General features: G+C 45.3%; 1 long non-coding RNA gene across 1 annotated transcript; it reads left to right on the top strand.

Annotated features, from left to right (window-relative positions):
- Positions 1–1,152: 1,152 nt before the first annotated feature.
- LOC112671157 (uncharacterized) lies at positions 1,153–17,517 on the top strand. The gene is made up of 6 exons (XR_003143431.2): positions 1,153–1,260; positions 1,946–2,012; positions 3,078–3,165; positions 3,293–3,430; positions 15,843–15,922; positions 17,109–17,517. It is a non-coding gene; the product is annotated as an uncharacterized LOC112671157 (long non-coding RNA).
- The last annotated feature ends 950 nt before the right edge of the window (positions 17,518–18,467 follow it).

Here is an 18,467-nt window from a genome sequence, read left to right on the forward strand (position 1 = left end):
GGGCCACCTGCACCCCAGTGTTTACAGCAGCAACGTCCACAATAGCCAAACTATGGAAAGAGCCCAGATGCCCATCGACAGATGAATGGAAAAAGATGTGGTATCTATATACAGTGGAATATTACTCAGCCATCAGAAAGGATGAAATCTTGCTGTTTGCAATGATGTGGATGGAACTAGAGGGTATTCTGAGCGAAATAAGTCAGAGAAAGACAAATACCATATGATTTCCCTCATATGTGGAATTTAAGAAACAAAACAGATGAACAGGGGAAGAGAAGGAAAAATAAGATAAAAGGGGGGCAAACAGAGGGAGGCAAACTATAAGAGACTCTTAACTCTAGGAAACAATGAGGGTCGCTGGAGGGGAGGAGGGTGGGGGGACGGGGTAGCTGGGTGATGGGCGTTAAGGAGGGCACGTGACATGATGAGCACTGGGTGTTGTAGGCAACTGATGCATCACTAAATTCTACCCCTGAAACCAACAATACATTACATGTTAACTAAATTGAACTTAAATTAAGATGTTTTTAAATACTACATAGTACTTCTAAGATCAAAGCTGCTGCCTTCTTTGTTTTTAATTTCTGAATGCATTACATAAAAACAGCTGAATTCATTTTTACTGAATTTTGAGCATTTGGGATAGTCAGACTTTAAAAGGTGGACCACAAGGTAATAAAAGGAATTCACCCCAGAAAGCCCCAGTGACACCTCAAAGAGCTAGACCGTCATCCTCCTGAGGAATAGAAACTAAAGGACCATGAGATGCCTTAGTGACCACCATACTGAGGGTCCCCAGGATATGGAAATGCAACATCAAGAGAAACCAAGGGGGGGGGGGGGGTTTCTGACAGTAGCCCGAAGAGGGGTAGGCAGTTAAAAATTACAGTGTTGATTTGCAGTGGATTTCCTTTTTGCATGATAATTGTTGTTTCCAGTAACTCTAGGCACGCCGGCTAGTACACAGATGTGAACCTAATACGGTAACAGATTCAGATAGATCAGCTATAGAAATCGAGATCAGAGATATTTCAAAATTATGAGGCTCATGAATAATGTCCTTTCCCTTCTCGTTTCAATTTGGTTCCTCTAATCAGCCAGACTGGGGGTAGGGAGGTGCCTCTCTTCCAGTTAAGAAAAAGCAGAATTGAAACAGGCTGCTTTGCGTCCAAGCCTTGCGCTGGGACCTCAGTCTGTGCAAAGTGGATATCCTGTCCTACCTGCCACCAACCTGCTCCCCATCCTGCAGGAACGTGGGTAAGTTCCCAATCTAAGTGGGATTTTACTGGCGGCCACTGCCCGTTGCCCTCATGAGAAAGCTGGGGATGCCTCTCTTCCTTCCCCTCTACTTCCAATCTGTTAACCAGTTCTGCTTATACTACCCTGTAAAATTATTTCTCAAATCCATTTCTCTTCCCCCCCCCCCCATCACAATCCTTAGCTCCGATCCATGCACAGACCCGGGCAGGTCTGAGTCTGTGAGTGAACCCCACAGCTGGACACAGATTTGTGCAGGAAATTGGAAGGCTGTGACCACAGTTATGGGGAAGTGGGCATCAGTGACTGTAGCTCAAAAGGGTGAGGCAAGAGAAAGCTCTGAACGCCCCTGTCTCCTTGCCAAATACGTTTTAGGAAAATAAGACTACTGTGAATTCTTAGGGGAACCTCCTATTTTGGTACCAGCAGTATAACCTTCGCTGTATATCTAATTATCCCCAAGTCCAGAGTCTTCGGAAAGTAGCAGAAGACAAATGACACAATGAGTAGGAAAGAGCAAGAGCAAGAGGATGCAGCTCAGTGGACCAAGATCCCACTTGGTGCCAACCATGGGGACATCCCTTTGTACCCTCGAGTGTTTCACAAACCTGTCTTGAGCATCTAGCAGGTGTCTCACCCTCAGCTACATACTGGTGACACAAAACAAATAATCTCTGTCCTTAAGGTACTGCTTGGAGGACAAGACAGGTGTGAAAAGGGATTGAGAATCTAGATGGAAGAGACCTCAGTAGGTAAGTTCCCATATTTGGGACCAGGACCATATCTTGGTACTTTCCTATGTGGTTACTTATTTAATACTTATAACATCTCAGTGAAATAGCTACTATATTCCCCATTTTTAAGAAGAAATAACCCACCATAAGTGGTTAAATTTCTTGTTCGTGCCCCACAGTGACTGCACGGCGGAGCTAGGATTCAAACGAGGGTCTCCATTTCTAACCTTATGTGTTCCCTCACCTACTGTCCTCCTCCAACATACTGAAAATCCTCCCTTGGTTTAATCCCATCTGTGTGGAGGCTCTGCCCCTGGAGACAGACCAAAGCTATTCTCTTAAAAACAAACAAAACAAACAAGCAAAAAAACACCTCCACAAAGGTTTAGAATGAGGAAAAAATGCCCAAGTTAAACATTTTATTTTTTTTAAAGATGTTTATTTATTTGAAAGAGAGAGAGCAGGGGATGGGCAAAGGGAGAAGCAGGCTCTTTGTTTGGCTTAATGCAGGGCTTGATCTAAGGACCCTGGGACCATGACCTGAGCCAAAGGCAGATGTTTAACGGACTGAGCCACCCAGGCACCCCCAAGATAAATATTTTAATGTAAAGAATGAAAATGAGAGAAGAATAAACCAGCCTTCTTCTGACAGGCAAGCCCTCCATTCAGAAAGAAAGTTGGTGGCCACATGGACAAAGAGAAAAAAAAAAAAAAAGGGAGAGAGTCAAACCAAGCAACAGACTCTTAGCTATAGAATAAACTGGGAGTTCCCAGAGGGGGATGTGGGGCGATGGGGGAAACAGGTGAAGGGGATTAAAGAGCACGCTTATCTTGAATCACTATATCGTACACCTGGAACTAACATACCACTGGATGGTAGCTATGTCTTGTCCTCTGCTTGGAAGAGATGAGGTTGCCAGCAAGTGAGTTGTTCTGGTAATGAAATGGAATAGTAACTATTTGCTATAAATAAATACATTTAAAAAAACTAATACTTAGGAAGACTCTCCCCCAAAACAAAAAAGCTGTGAATGACACTGAAAGGCAAATATCTCCGATGCCTCTTTTCCACCCTAAATCCAGTTCAGCCCTGAGTCCCACGGGCCTTCCTCCACAATGTGGCCAATTCACCCACTCCTCGCCACCCAACCGCTGACACAGCAGAATATTGGTAAGTGATAGGATTATGGGCATGATGTTTTCCCCTAAAGCCAACATAATACCTGTATAATTGTTATATCTTTAAAAATTTTCTATTTTAAAATTCATATTGAAAAAAAATGTATGTTGTAAAACAGTCCTGAAGCGTGCCCTGTGTATGGACAGTATCGGACCAGTTGCACCAAATGCGGTTTGGAACACCTGAGTCCTGCAGCAGCAGCTGATGGTAACAGCCACATCTTCTACAAATCAGCCTGGAGCTGATGGAAATGCAGGTGGGCCCTGGAAGCGCGGGGCTGGGGGAGGAGGAGGAAGGAGGGGGAGAAGGTGGGAAGGAGGTGAGAGGGAGGAGGGGGGAGGGAGGAGATGAGAGGGAGGAGATGAGAGGGAGGAGGGGAGAGGGAGGAGGGGAGAGGGTGGAGGGAGGAAGGTGGAGGTGAGAGGGAGGAGGGTGGAGGTGAGAGGGGGACGGAGGAGGGGAGAGGGTGGAGGTGAGAGGGTGGAGGTGAGAGGGAGGAGGGAGGAGGGTGGAGGTGAGGAGGAGGTGAGGAGGAGGGAGGAGGGTGGAGGTGAGGAGGAGGTGAGGAGGAGGAGGAGGAGGTGAGAGGAAGGAGGGGGGAGGAGGAGAGAGGAGGAAGGAGGAGGAGGGAGGAGGTGAGGAGAGAGGAGGAAGGAGGAGGAGGGAGGGGGGAGGAGGGAGGAGGTGAGGGGGAGGGGAGGAGGGAGGAGGGATGGAGGAGGGAGGAGGTGAGGAGGAGGGGAGGAGGGGAGGAGGAGGTGAGGGAGGGAGGAGGGAGGAGGTGAGAGGGAGGAGGAAGAGGAGGGTGAGGGAAGGAGGTGGGAAGAAGGAGGGGAAGCGAGGCCTCCTTTCACCGCAGGGCCCTGCGCACGGTCCAGGGGCGGAGCCGGCAGGGTGCAGTGACGGGGGCTGCCCGCAAGGGGGCAGAAGCCACCCAGTCGCGAGCCCGGCCCTGGAGAGGCCCCGTGTCCCCGGGTCCCCGTGACCCCGTGACCCGCAGGGACCCAGATCTCCAGCCGCTGAGGAGTCTCTGCGTCTGTTTTGCTGTCGTTTTGACGCCAACTACGGAAGGGTTAGAGCCGAGTGCCCCGTGTTCAGAAATAGCTGCTCAGATGGGGCTAAAAGCGTTCGGTGTCAAGGCTTTGGTGACCTTCCCGCCCGTGGCACACAAGCTCAAAGTCTTCTTGCAGAGCCACGGGGAGGTGGTGAGATGACCTAGATTTAAAAATCATCCGATAGAGGGGTGGCTCCCCGTGCCAGTGACATCTGGCCCCCTCCACCCTGCTCCCGGGGGAGGAAAGCCCTCCCCCTTCTCTAAAGACAGAGACTGTTGAGGCCAGATTCAGGGGCTCCCCGACCACTCTATTTACTCCTGGTCCCCGGGGCTTTGGCTTGACAAAGAGAGAGAACAAATAATGTGATCAGACACCAAAGACCAAATCTAAATGATTTCAGTACTCTCCAATTCCACCTGCATGGCTCATTTCCTTAAGCTGAATGTATTTGTGATCTTTTAAAAAAAAAATTAAAATTTTTTAAAAATTGAGAGAGCGAGAGCACCAACACAAGCGGGGGACAGAGGCAGATGGAGAGGGAGAAGCAGGTTCCCCGCTGAGCAGGGACCCCGATGATGCGATGCAGGGCTGGATCCCAGGACCCTGAGATCATGACCTGAGTGAGGGGAAGGCAGATGTTTAATTGACTGAGCCACCAGATGCCCCTGTATTTGTGATGTTAATAAAGAGTAACACACACACACACACACACACACACACACACACACACCCCTACCTTTTCTCTGGTCATACAGCCACAAACCCACCATGCTGGCCTTTATCTAGAAGCAAAGGCTCTCAGAACCCCAGAACTGCAGGCATCAGAATCACCCAGAAGCCCAGTCTGCTGGGCCCCACCCCTCGAGCCTCTAATGGAGTGAAACTGAGATGGGTGTTGATGCTGCTGCTGGTTGGGGAACCCTTTGAGAACCACTGTCATAATGACATAGAACAGCAGGGGTTGTCTCTCTCTCTCTCTCTCTCTCTCTCTCTCTCTCTCCATTGCATTATCCTCAGCACTACAATGCTCAGAAACAAATACTTAACAAATAAGGAAAAGAAACTAATGTTCACGGAGACTATTGTATGCCAGGTGCTTTGCATCCCTCAAGGCCATTTCATTTAATCCGCACAAATTCCTGGAAAGTAGGTAGGATTAATCCCCATTTTCAAATTAGAAAACAAAGTTTTGTCCAAGAAGTTATCTGACCGCCATCATCTCTCTAACAAGTGTCACCGCCTGGATTTGCTCTGGCTTCAGAGTTCATGCTGAATATTCTATCCCCTGTGTGAAAAGTGGATGCAGTGAAATGAATAAAAGTGGAACAATAAGCAGATTCAGGGGGCGGGGGGGCACTTGGGGGGCTCAATCTGTTAAGCGTTTGACCTCAGCTCAGGTCATGATTTCATGGGTCCTGAGATCAAGTCCCACATCGGGCTCCCTGCTCAGTGGGGAGTCTGCTTCTCCCTCTCTCTCTGCACCCCCACCCCAGCTCATGCTCACTCTTGTGCTCTCTCTCAAATAAAGCCTCTTAAAATGCTAAGCAGTTGGGGTTTTTTTGTTTGTTTGTTTGTTTTTTAGGCAAGTAAGCAGTGTAAGAAAGCTTTGCAGTCCCAATTAGTATCCAATTAGTATCCGACATGGCTCCCAGATTGCCCCCGTGCCCATGACATGGCTCTGGGGAAAGAGGGCAGACTAAGTGAAGAGCCACCAATGTTGAGGACGAGACTGCTACTAGCAGTTACAACAGCCTCAAAGAATAGAACACCATACGTTTTCCAGAATAGAAAGTAGTTTCCATTCTTGCATCTGAAGAAGGGGTATTTGTCTAAAAGGGTGTTGGGGATGTTTGTTAAAGAGCTTTCTACAGATCAGAAATCCCCAAGCTGGAGGTCTGATGAATTTCAAAAGCAGAAAAACAAAATGCGATGCAATGTTTAAAAGCCTGAGAAACTGATTAACACCCTTCACAGTTTTTTAGGTTTCTGCCTCAAAATGGAAGTGTTTGCTTCCTCAAGCAACCCCTTTTGGTTTTTTTAGGCAAACATAAGCATTTTGATTCTGTGTTTGTGTGTGTGTGTGGCAGAAGTAGGGGGAGAATTTCTATTCAACGTCATGCAATGTCAGGAAATAAACCTTTTGCATAAAATGTTGAAATCCCAAACAGACTCCTAGCTGGTACGTCTTGGAGAACAGTTAAACAGATTTTCATTAATAATAATCTGTGTGGGGAAGAACTGAATTTCAACATGTTAGGCAATGCACAATTTAATTCCACCAACAGAACCTCCTCTGAAGACATTATCTTCAAGAAACTTGCAAATTAAGCAGAAGAGTATGATAGACGTATTAATAATTATGGTAACTGGGATACAGGGATGTTTGTGTCTTTTCAATATTCCTGTGTTGAGATCCTAACTCCCAGGGGGATGGTATTTGGGGTGGGGCCTATGGGAGGTGATCAGGTCATGAGGGTGGAGCTCCATGATGGGATTAGAACCCCTATGAGAAGAAACTGGGGAGCAGATTTTTCCCTCTGCCTCATGAAGATACAATGAGAAGGCGGCCGTCTGTAAATCAGAGAACGGGCCTTCACCAGACACCAGAACTGCTGGTGCCTTGGTGTTGGACTTCCCAGCTTCCAGAACTGTGAGACAAGAGTGCTGTTCCAAGCCCCCAGTCTTATTAAAATGGGCCAAACTGACAAAGACAGCAACCATGGTCCAACTGAAGAGGAAACAAGCAGCAAAAACTGCTTTTTTCTTCATGATTCTTCTTACATGTCTTTCTAGCCCCATCAGGGCTTTTTGTCTGTCTGCTGCCATCTAAACTATTTCTGCTCTCGTAACGGCCTTGTTGTCCCTGACTCTGGTCTACCCAACACACTGCCATTGGGTTTACCCTCCTAAATTTGAGGCAGTTGGCTGTCCCCAGTCAGGCTTTCCATGGACCGTAGTTGCCTGCAAAGCTGAAGTGATCTGGTTACCAAAGTCCACCCGCCCCGCCGCCCCCCCCAGTTCTGCTGCAAACTATTTGCCAACATTATCTGCTTTCAATCCTCAACTCCAGTCAAGTCCATACACACTCACTGTCCCTGAATACACCACAAAGCTTCCCATGTAAAACCCAACAGCACTGACTACGCCACTGTTTACTATTTGGCATATGCTATGCTGAGATATTCCCTACATGAGATGTGTTCATCTCATGGCTCATCACAATTTCTTTTTTTTTTAATTTTTTTTTTTTTTTTTTTTTTTTTATTTATGATAGTCACAGAGAGAGAGAGAGAGGCAGACACATAGGCAGAGGGAGAAGCCGGCTCCATGCACCGGGAGCCCGACGTGGGATTCGATCCCGGGTCTCCAGGATCGCGCCCTGGGTCAAAGGCAGGCGCTAAACCACTGCGCCACCCAGGGATCCCTCATCACAATTTCTAAGAGTAGGAATTGTGTACATTTGTCCTTATGTCCTCAGTCTTCGACGCAGGATGGGTACACAGTTGGCCTTCAATGAATCCAGATAACCTTGATTAAGGCTTTTATTAAAGACATCAGGTCTTATTTACAATACTCCATACTTACGCCCATCCGTGATAAACATGAATGGGCAGAGTCAAATCAGCATCTCTTGGAGTGACATAAAATTAGACTCAAGTTAAGACACCTATAGACTTGTCAAGTGGGTGCATATGTTGCCCCTCTCCAAGAGGATAAGTGCCCTTCTCCTTTCAAGGTCAATGTCAAGTGTCACCAATATCACAACTGAGTAAGCACCCTTTTAGTCTGCTTATATTTATTTCTTTTTTTTTTTAAAGCATGTTATTAATTTATTGACAGAGAGCAAATCAGCACAAGTAGGAGGGTTAGAGAAAGAGGGAGCAGCAGGCTCCCTTGCTCAGCAGGGATGTTGAGTCTTGATGGAGAACTCGATTCCAGGACCCTGGGATCATGAACTGAGACGAAGGCCAACACTGAACCGAGTAAGCCACCCAGGAACCCTTGCTTATATTTATTTCTTAGATTAGGAAGGCTTAGCCCTCTACAAAGGGGACCGAGCCAGGAATCATAGATGTTTATTGGCCTAAAATTATCTGAATGAGCTTTGACCAAGTGGGTGTGAAAAGCCTTCTGACACCTCTGCTAGACTCTTCAGACTAGTTAGCAGTTTTTCATCAGGGACTTCAACTCAAATGTGCCTTCTGGTTATCAGGCTATTACTCCAATATGGCCTGTTGATCTACTTTTTTGGCTACTTTTTTCTAACTTGAAAAATGGCAACATAAGATAGTTCATTTCCTTTGGTCTATAAACATAGTTTTTGGTTATGATTTAGGACTGGAAGCAATGAATTAAAATAGCAGAATGCATATAAATTGCAAAATGCTTTTCACATTGCTCCACTCACCACAGTGGTAGGTTAGCCATTCACTTAGGTTCGGGAACAAGATTAGTTAATTAAGTGTTAATCTGAGAACAACACAGCACTGGCAACATGTATAGGCAGGTCCCACCAGCAAACACTACTCACCAAGAACAGCTGCATATAAATTTATTATTTACTTAATACTGATGAGCTGGAGAAAAAAAAAGCTTCAGCTGTGAATCAGTACTTTTGCCTATAGTTGGTTTCCAAACTATAGTTGGCAAAGTTAGAGAATCACTACCATGCCGGGTTCCTGGAATACAACATAGTTGAATGATTCAAAGAGGAACTGCTCAGAATTACTGGCTCTGAAGAGTGTTGTTGGGGTCCTCAAGGATTTTCAGTATTTTAAATTAAGTATTTCAGATTTAGATGATTTTAGATTTCAGAATTTTAGTATTTTGGGATTTTCTTATTTTAACAGTCTTTTACGTATTTCTCAAATTGTTGGAGGCAAAACCTCACTCACATGAGTGTAATGAGCAGAGTCAGAGACTCAGCCCTCGCCTGCCACCCACTACTTCCGGTGCCTCAGCCTGCGTACTTTCCAAATTAGGAACTTACAAAATCTGCTAAAAAAAAAAAAAGAAAAAAAAATCATGGCTGCCCTCAGCATTCCCACCTACCACCTACTGCTTAAAGCGCAAGTCTGTATCCAGACATGTAAGCCCCCCAACAGGTGACCTAACAAGGAGCCTGACTCTCCCTCCTCATGTCCCATCACTCCCTTTATGTCCCAATTAGATGGTCCCATCTCCAGTCCCACTGACTTCTTTTGATCACTTTTGACAGTTGCTACAAGGCTAACAAGCAATTATTGGTCACCTATTATATCAGACGCTACACCAGAAATGTTCATACTTTGTCCATTGACCCCTCACAACAATGCGACAAGGTATTTTTCAAATAAGGAATGAAATTCAGAGACTTGTGACCTGATAGTAAGGGTTGGGTTGTATGTGAGTCCAAAATTTCAGGTCTTCCCACTATATATTGTCCCCTCTTGGCGAATCTTCCCTGTTCAGTTTCTCCTCTATAAATTCTACTCATACTCAGGACCCAGAACTGACTCCACCTGCTTCTGAAACCTTCTCCTTACTCTTCAGAGACATTGCCCTCCTTGGAATTCATAGCTCTTACTGATACTTTAGTACTCTTCATAAGCATCGAATAATTTTTTTAAAAACATTTATTTGAGAGAGAGAGAGAGAGAGAGAATGGGGTAGTGGGAGGAGCAGAGGAAGAGGGAGAAGAGGACTCCCTGCTGAGCAGGGAGCACAGTGATGTGGGACTGGGATCATAACCTGAGCCGAAGGCAGACACTTAAACAGTCAGGTGTCTGGGTGGCTCAGTTGGTTGAATTACGTATGCATTTCATGCACGTGTGTAGTATTTCTCCAACTAGACCGAAAGTTCCTTAAAGCAGGAGGCATGAGTTGCTCATAGTGTTTACTCCGCGCAATGCACAGAGTAGGTGCTGAATAATTACCTGTTAAGGAACATGACACTACCAGATGTGTCTAATACCATTCTTGCTACAGTCTGTCTCCTGCAACTGAACTAATTCAGGAAAACATCTAGCTAGCTTAAGAGAAAGCAGGCAGATGCTTAACAAACAAATGGAATCTCTTGGAGAGGATAAAGGGAAAGAATCTGGTTTGGAGGTGGCTTTTGATGATTATCAAAAAGGGTAAAAAGTAAAAAAGACCTCTTTGACGATGAGAAAGGATAAAAAGTAGAAGGAGATCCATGATTATAATCAAATGCTAAATAGAGATTAGGACAAGGGCAATATGGCCATAAGATTGGCTAAATCCTCCCAGCAAAGTGCCCATGATAAAGGACTGTCTCTAGAAGTATCATTCTCCCTTGCCTACAAACACATATTCAGCACCTGCTCCATACAAGACATAACCGGGGCTGGTATTAAAAAGTGGTATTACAGTCTGCTCAAAAAATCCCCAATTCAACTGGCAAGGGAGGATAAATACTACATAGAAGAGCAGAAACACCAGGGTATGTACGAGCTACCGAATAAATGAAGTACGTTGAAGGCCAGTGCCAATGGAGCTCAGAGAGGGAGAGGCTCTCTGGGTGTCATGTCAGGAACGGTTTATGGGGAAGATGCAACTAGAATTGTACCTTGCAGTAGAAGCAGGACTACACAGGGAATGAGAAATGGGAAGAAAATTCTGAGCAAATGAGTAGGGGAGACTCACATTCCTCATGAAGACCATGTGAACATAGGAAGGGGCCAGGGATATAACATGTATGCTCCGCTGCTTATATCATAGCCCTAATTACATTGCCTTTTACACCACTGCACTGAGGCAAAACAAAAACCATGAATGAAACAAATTTGTAGGTTACTAGTTTGTGACAACTTACAGGGAGGAATCAGGTGTTGTGTGTGTCTAGCTTGGTGCCAGGGATTGTAGAAGTAATAATACAGATTTAAGACTTGGCCCTTGCTTTCAGAGAGCTAAATACCTACTTTGCGAGCAAGACAAACTCCTCCAGAAATGTTTATTTAAATGTGCTTTAAAAACCTGTACCATCAGTGCTAAATTATATTCTTTGGACTACAAAACACAAGCATTCTTTAAAGATTAAAAACATTAGCATGGACACAGGTGTTCAGTAGAGGTCACGTTACAGTGAATTCCCGGAGGTGGCTCATCAAAGTGCAACTTTAGGTTGGGCTGGGTTTGCCCCAGATAACTACTTTCACAATCCAGTTTCCACCAGGCACTGAGAATCTCTTATAAGTGATTCAGAAATGTTCAGTTTTAACCTGAAGACTTCACTAAGAACAATTTCAAGTCCAGGCAAGAACCATCTGACTTGGCAGCTTGGAAAGTGGGAGAAGTTGATGACACCGATTCTCCTACTGGCTTCCATTTCTGCTGAGATCCACCAAGTGAGAGACACCCAGCCAGTTTGCAGGATATTAAAAGCGTTAGACACAGTCACCCTGTGAGGGGCGTTGCGACTCACAGAATTGAGTCAGTGTATTATTCACGAGGCATCTTCTAATTTTTTATGGATATAAAACCCACAAGCCCAGACTATGGCAGAAGCAGTTGTTTTATGCTGCCATTTAAAAGTCTGTCTGAAATCGTACATGTGTCTTATTTTAACAGTTCCCAAAATGTTACAGAAACACTGAATTCAGCTCTTGAGCTTCCTCAAAACTCCTCCCACACAATTCTCTTCATTATCCCTGTGATCTGTAGAAATCCAACAGCCCAGCCAGCGTCTCCATGATGAGTCAGGCTTGTAGGAACAGGAGGCATAGGGCTCCTTCCACCCTGGGAGTAGTGTCTCCCTGGTGGCAAGTTGACTCTCTCAGCTCTAGTGACCTCTGGAGAAGGAAACGATTAGCTCTTCCAGTGACTGACAGGCATGCAGAACCAGCCAGAGAAGCAACATGAATTCAGCCTCTGAGCGGTCAGGTGGCCAGTGATGTGCGATGCTCTCTTATATGAGGAGAAGCACAAGAGTATCATGTCTACCTGTAAGTAATGAATTAATAATGAATGAAGTCACCATTCTCTACAAACTGGGTGCTGGGTTGAAACATTACAACTAAAGTCACCATCTGAAGATCACTGCGTGCCAGCCACTCTTTTAAGTACTTTTCCTATATAACCTCATTTTGCCCTCAGAAACCTCTGGAGTATGTACTATTACTATCTATTATCCTCACGGTACAGAGAAATAGAGAGATTAGTTAGCTTGCTTGACTTGACCTAGTAAGAGGCAAAGGGAGGATTCGAACCAACACATTCTCACTCCGTAACTCAAGCTCTTTAACTCCATGGTCTACAACCAAATCTATAGACCATTTAGGACACAGACGGAGAAAGGAAACTACATACTCATTCATGGTTCTTGGAGGCAGGGATTACTAAATGGCTCGAGATTTATCAGGGGGCTGGCCAATGGTTGGGCCCAGGATTGGGGCACAGTGTGAGGAGGGGTGCTTTGAGGGTTGTCAGCCCAGAATTCACACAGGAGGACAAAGGAGGGGTCAAGTAAAGTTTCTTGAAGAAGGTACTGCTCAACTGAACTTTGAGGCCTAAGTGTAAATTAGAAGTGGAGAAGAAGCATGTGGTAGATTGATGGTAAAAATGCACACAATTCTTCATACCTCCTTGTATCCTTGCCCCTTGCAACGGACTTTGCGGCTCTTCTCATGAAAACATTGTTTCAGGGCACCTGGGTGGCTCAGTCAGTCAAGCATCTGCCTTTGGTCATGATCTCAGGGTCCTGGGATTGAATCTCATGTTCAGCTTCCTACTCAGCCGGGAATCTGCTTCTCCTCTGCTTCTCCCCCAACTTGTGTTCTCTCTCTCTCTCTCCAACAAATGAAATCTAAAACAATTTTTTTTAAAAAGAAAGAAAGAAAACATTGTCTGTTTCTACGTGCCTTGAATCATGTAACTTGCTTTGGCCAATAGTGTATAGTGCAAGCTATGAGCCAGTTCCCAGCCTTAGCCTCAAGGGCTTCTCATGCTTTTCTCTCTCTCTTGAGCTTTGCCACTAACAAAGCCTGTGAAAGGCCTGGGCTAGTCCTCTAGATGCTGACATACCACATGCTCCAGTCACCCTTGTCACCCCAGCCAACAGCCCACAAGAGTGAACCCATAGAGACCAGCCAAGCTTCCAGCCAAAGTGAGACCCAAGTGAGCTCAGTCAGGGCCAGCTGAACCTGGCTCTGGTTAGCAGAGCTGCCCAGCTGACCTCTAGCCTCATGAGGAATAAAGTTTATTGCTGTAGGGACACCTGGATGGCTCAGTGGTTGAGCACCTCCCTTCCGCCCAGGTTATGATCCCAGAGTCCCAGGATCAAGTCCCACATTGGGCTCCCTGCATGGAGCCTGCTTCTCCCTCTGCCTGTATCTCTGCCTCTCTCTTTGTATCTCTCATGAATAAATAGATAAAAATATTTTTTTATTGCTGTATATCACTGAGGTCTAGTGGTTGTTACACAGCATTATTATTATAATAGAAATAGGCAGGTCTTCTTTCATCTGAGTAAAGCCAGTATGATACAAACTGTACTGTGATCCTTCTGTGATTTGTTTGCTTTAGAAAAGAATATAGGATTCTCCCACTGGGGGCACCTGGGTGGCTCCATTGGTTGGATGTCTGACTTCGGCTAGGGTCATGGTCCCAGGGTCCTGGGATCAAGCCCCAAGTCGGGCTCCCTGCTCAGTAGGGAGCCTGCTTCTCCCTCTCTCCCCTGGTTGTGCTCTCTCTCTCTCTCTCTCTCTCTCAGATAAATAAATACAATAAAACTTAAAAAAAAAAAAAAAAAAGGATTCGCCCACTGTTCCAGGACTGGGTTTCTCAACCTTGAGTCTATTGAGAGTTTGGGCCCAATCATTCTGCGGGGGACTGACTGTTCTGGGCCTCCTAGGATGTGCAGCAGCATCCGTGGCCTCTACCCACTAGGTGCCAGTAGCAATCCCAGTTGTGACAACCAAAATGTTTCCAGATTGCCAAATGTCCTCTAGGGGGCAAAATCACTTTCAGTTAAGAAACACAGGTCCAGAAACAGAGGCAAAGAAGTTCAATAACCAAATACCCAAAGTCCCTTCAACCCAGCCATCTTTTCTCTCAGATAGTCCGAGTGGTAAACCCAGCTCGGACTCCGTATGAACACCAGTGCCTTCCCTGGGAATGTGTGGTATTGGACTGGCTGCTCCAGCACATGTAAAAGCTTGCTCTGGGCGCTCTCGCTGCCTCAGCACGTTGAGTATTGTCCATACAATGACATTCAAAAGAAAAGAGAAATGAAAACACAGGCCAAGAGGAATTACAGGCCACCTTGTAGATCAGACTGTGGAGGCCGAGAAAATTAAGGCCATTCCACCTCAAGTTTAGCATTAGCACAAGTACAGCCATTTTAGGCCCCTGGGAATAAGAGCTGAACTTTACAGGAAAAACTGCAGAATGTCCTTAACAGGGAATCCCATACCAGAAAGACAACAGAGCTCAGAATGCCGTTGGCAGAGAATCCCATATCAGATCTTGAGAAACTCCCCCACCCTTTCCCCCATATTGGAATTGGAAAAAAAAAAAAAAAATTCCTCCACGCCTTCTGAAAATCCCCTAGACCAGCCCATAAAAAGCCCAGCTGTAACCCACTTCAGGGTCCAAGCCCCCGTTCTGCTGTGTGGAGTATCCTTGGACCCAAGCTCAAGCTTGTAAATAAACCCTCGTGTACTTGCATCAGTGTCAGGTCCTTGGTGGTTTCTCGGATTCACAACCTAGAGCACAACAAGACCACTTGTGTCCAAAACTTTCCTGTTTCCCTCTGACTTAAAAAATTCTTCCTCCTGGTTTATTTTATTTTTTTCTAGCCTGTAATAATGAAAGAGGGCAATTCATCATCACCTTCCCATAGGTATCTGGATATTCAAATGAGGATTCCAATTGCAACTGCCCCCTGTATCAGTAGAGAGTTTCCTAACTTAGAGCTAAGGAAGATGACTGGTGTTTCTCATAGTCCAGGGCTAAAGTTTAACTCAGCAGCTCTGATCATCATTGTGCTTTCCAGGAGCTAATTGCCCCTCATGAGAGGATGCCAGATTCAGGTCTTGGAAGAACTTGTCTTTTCCTAACACCCCAGCTTAATCAGCTCATTCGCTGGTTCCAGAAGATGGAAGGCAGAGGAAGAAGGCGGCTGAATCTTTGCTAATTTCTTACTCATCCTGACCCACACATTTTATTTGATAAATGTTATTTGAGGCTTCTTGTGTCCGTTGGGGCCTCCAGCAAATTGCTGATCTTCCCCAGGCTTCCATTTTCCTCTAAAAATACAGGATCACCTCTTACTTTTCCTGCTATACAGGAAAAACTGACAGATTTGGCACAAAAGGATATGTGTGTCCCAAGTCCATGAAAAATAAGAAGAACATCCATTAAGAAAAAGGACAAATCCAAGTTGAAGCTAATCTGAATTCTAAATCTGAGCGTCTCCCAGGCACCTCTGTCTTCCTGATTAATCTACTTTCCCAGTGGAACTGTGCCCAGTTGTGCACTTTAGGAGTTGCTTCAGAAAAAAAAAAAAAGTGAAGTCATCAATTCTTGGCGTCTCAGTGGTGGATGCAGCCAGACTTTATGGAGATCAGTTATTAATTCACTCTCTCTGTAATTCAATTGTTATTTTTCCTGCAGGGCTTGGTGGTGATGGTCCAGCTTTGTGAACACATGAGCATATTGCAGTGGAGAAGCAAAAAGAGGGTTTGAGAGTTCAGGTGAGGGTTTCCCCTAAGGTTGTTTCTGGGAATTCACATCAAATCTAGATGTCAGATATGACAAATTAACCATAGGTTTCAACAAGTCTGACTCTTTGGGCAGAACAGGAAATACAAATATGGTCTCCACTAGCCAATGGCAAAGGATGCTCCAGAACGCACCATGAAAGGCTAAGGTGACAACCTCAAAGTGTGCCCTGACCCTATGGGTCCATCTAGGTCCAGCCAGTGATGCTTGAGAGCATCTGATACCCACCCGGGCCAATGTCCATACAGAAGGCTCAGGATATTCAACTGGAAAAGAAAAAGGAAAGCAAGTAAAAAACCTGCTTCCTTGCCTCTGCCAACCTACAAATACATGGAGAGAAAGGACAGTCTCCATCATTTACCCTGTCTTGCAGAACTTGGTGCTTTTTCACAAATTATCTCGGTTGAACCTCACAACCCTGTAACATACATAGGAGAGAGATCACAACCCAGATTTTTAAATGAGGAAACTAAAGATTTGAAGTCTTGTCCCTTGATCTCAGGGCAAACACAAGGAGGAAATCAGAAGTGGAAGCCAGTTTTTCTGACTGTAGACCTCGACCCCTTCCATCCACATGTTCTTTTCCAAGCAGACCTGGAGCATTCAAAAACATAGCCCTGGGGCGAAGCTTCATTGACCCAAGCCCCTTGTAGCAACAACCCCCTTCCCTTCCCTTCCCTCCCTCTTCTCCTCAAACCAGCCCCAAGGAATTTAGGACCCAGGCAGCAATCATCTCAGAAACTTGTTCCTGAGTTTCTTGTTCCTTGTGTAAAATCTTGGGTCCTCTTAGGCTGCTCTGTTTCTCTGGGAATTGATGAACATACGGCAAATAATAGTGACAACAGTTAACAAATCCTGAGTGACTAAATGTGATAAATGATATTAATAACAGGTCACGGATCCCAACTAAAATGTGCCAGTAGATTGGTTCACTTGCTAAGGTTGGGGGTTGGGCTCTGTTGAGGGCGCCCAGCCCAGGGCATGAATGGGAGCTGATGTCAGCCTGGGGTGCCCCTTGCCAGCCTTGCTCCCTCACATACAGCTGTGTTTGCCCATGGGAGGACCATGAAGTTTTTTCAGGGAATCCTAGTGGCAGAAATGCTTCCAGCTTGAATTTAAGGGTTGAAATCTCACAACAGGAATCCTAAACTTTTACAGGGAAGAAGTAGCCTGTGAAACTACTCAGCTATGGCGTTGGGCCACCATCTATGGGCAGGATAATTCCGAAGGCGGAACCAAGAGCCTAGAGAGTGGAGCCAAGAGTCCTGAAGAATCTTTCCCAAGCCTTGAATTCTGATCAACATACTACCAGCACATTCTCTACTGGATCTCAAGTTCTCTGGGTAGCAGTGATTCCCATTCCTCTACCACCATTCCCCCTCCTTTTTGTTGTGGGGAGAGTGTCTATAATGTTATCCTTACCTATGTTGTAATGCCCTATTCTTGTGTTTTGGAGATAAGGGGTCAGACAACTTATATTTAAAATTTGTCATTTATTTATTTATTTATAATTTTTCCGCATGGAGCCTGCTTCACCCTCTGCCTGTGTCTCTGCCTCTCTCTCTGGGTCTCTCATGAATAAATAAATAAAATAAATAAATAAATAAATAAATAAATAAATAAATAATAAAATAATAAATAAATTTTAAAAATAAATAAATAAATAAATAAATTCCTTGCCCTGATTGGCTGTGCTCCTGAAAGGTAGCCTCTGCCAAGAGGGTGGCCTTTTTTTAAATTGACACCGAGGTGCCCCGTGGCCTAGGGGCAGCGTGGTACTACAGCTATGTTCTCACAATTCACCAGAACCCTGTGGGGCAGATGACATTTCCAGTGTCATTTTACAGGTGAGGCAAGCAAAGCTTTGAAGAGATTAAATGATTTGACGGAGCTAGGAAATAAAAGAGCCCCTCTGCCGAATGCCACGGGGGTCAGCATGCTCTCACACTGCCCTCCTAGGGAAGCTGAGTCTACCTCTCCCCTGTGGCACGCTGAGACTATTCCCACACGGGCAAGGTGCCACTGTGAGTGAGCTTCAGAAATTTAATTCAGGGAAGCCACCTCACGAGAATCATCAGGAAAAAAAACTGTTTAAATCCCTTGTGCTTACAGATCTGAGCCAAGATCCTCAGACAACAAGTTTTCATAGGTGATAGGAGTTCACACTTTATCATTCCTATTCCCCAAGAAAACCAGGGAAAGAAAACCGGTGCTATTTTTCAAGGCAATGAGGAGTGTGGGCTAAGATTTTATTTAAAATATAAAAAGAAAAAAATATAGATGTATCAAAAGGATGGGACGCCTGGATGGCTCAGCGGTTGAGTGTCTGCCTTCAGCCCAGTGCATGATCCTGGGGTCCCAGGATCGAGTCCTGCATTGGGCTCCCTGCATGGAGCCTGCTTCTCCCTCTGCCTGTGTCTCTGCCTTTTCTCTGTGTCTCTCATGAATAAATAAATAAAATCTTAAAAATAAAATATCAAAAGGACCTGGAGAAAGCGAATAAAGTCTGGCTTCCCG

The sequence above is a fragment of the Canis lupus genome, chromosome 5 (genome assembly GCF_003254725.2).
Source record: "Canis lupus dingo isolate Sandy chromosome 5, ASM325472v2, whole genome shotgun sequence".
Classification (NCBI taxonomy): Eukaryota; Metazoa; Chordata; class Mammalia; order Carnivora; family Canidae; genus Canis; species Canis lupus.